Source organism: Coenobita brevimanus, chromosome 34 (genome assembly GCF_032717465.1).
Source record: "Coenobita brevimanus isolate Jiangsu-jjx chromosome 34, ASM3271746v2, whole genome shotgun sequence".
NCBI classification, from domain to species: domain Eukaryota; kingdom Metazoa; phylum Arthropoda; class Malacostraca; order Decapoda; family Coenobitidae; genus Coenobita; species Coenobita brevimanus.
In genome coordinates, this window is record NC_136987.1 from 12,517,532 (window position 1) to 12,519,090 (window position 1,559).

Sequence of the window (1,559 nt, forward strand, 5' to 3'; positions counted from 1 at the left end):
TATACATATATATTGTTTTTTGCCTCAACACAAATGACAGGGAAATAAGTACAGCTTCAGTTTCAAAGTTGGTAGAGAACAAAGTTTAGTGTTCATGTGTGGTTTCCGAGAGGACTAAAAACAAAACAGAAGTAATTATATGAAATAGGTGTTGATATAAAAACCAAAGAAAGCGAAGCTAGCAAGCATAAAAGAAGTGGTTGGTGCCGCTACGGGAAACTAACGCAAGTGAGCGTGGCTGGTGGCGGATCAGTGTGTGGCAAAATACGCTGTAGTTTTTTTTTTGCATTTTTCTCGAAAACTCTGAGGCCTAGGATCACCGTTCTTTACTGAGAAGAAAGAGTGATGAAATTGTGCATAGGATGATGAAATAAAAACATAAGGGTGCCACTGGAAAGTTCTTCTGCAAACTCTCCCCGAATAACAAAGTTGTTTTCTGTCGAAAATGGGGTTTTTACTTTCTCGCTTATTACTCGAAGACCGTAAATGCATCGTATCAAACTAGGACCTGATCCATTCGAAAGCTAATAAAATTCTCTTTTCGAGTGATGTATAACATGTGGAGATTGATTAGTAATCATTCGACTTGTGATGTTGGGAAGTGAAATCTATGGATCCCATATGTTTATTCCTGAACGCTCTAACGTATGTATAATGTGTTTTTTTGATGTGTTTTTTTCGCCTATTGTGTACAACAAACATCGGCGAATAGGTATATATGGGTTTTGTGGCAAAAGAAATATGTTTGGGTGGTGGAAAATACAGGCGAGGATACACATTTTTGGAGAGCGTGAAGCGGCCGGGGGGAGGAGAAAAAGCTCTGGGTGTCAGAGCCAGAAAACTTAAAAACTTATCCACGCACGAAAGAGGTTAATTGGTACCATGAACTTCTTGACCTTAAGTGACCTTGAAAGTGTTAGACTCAAGGTCACGGATATTCAGGGGGCTATAAGTCGAAACTGGCTGAAGATAGAGATATTTACTGTTATCAAGATATAGGAAGTCTCATATGGGTTTCCTCCTTTGGCACCATGGCCTTTGACCTTGAGTGGTAGTGCAAGGTTTGTTGTGCCTGGCACACCAATTGTTTGTATTTTTTTTTTTTCAAACGAAACCCTTTGAAAATTCGGTAGAGTTACAGGAAAACCCCAAATGGACAAGAGAAGCCAATGGTGTGATTAGATAGTTGAAAAAAAAAAAAAAAAAGGTATGGCCCCGAGAGAAATTCATGAAGATATGAGCAACACACTTTATGAAGAATCCTTGCTGTTCCACCTTAAGAAAAGTGGGCTGGTGATTTCAAGCAGGGTAAGGAGGGCACTGAAGATGACCCACGGTCGAGACGTCCAAAATCTTCGACCAAGGGCGATCAAGTGGAGGCGATTCACCGCATGATCTTGAATGACAGACGTTTGACTGTGGAACAGATAGCCAACACAATAGGCATCATTGTTGGTGTGGTGCTCATTGTTTTGACTGACATCTTGGGTGTGAGCAAGCTGTCTGCCCAGAATGCTGACAGCAGACCAGAAATTGACCAGATCAGAAACTTCAAGGTA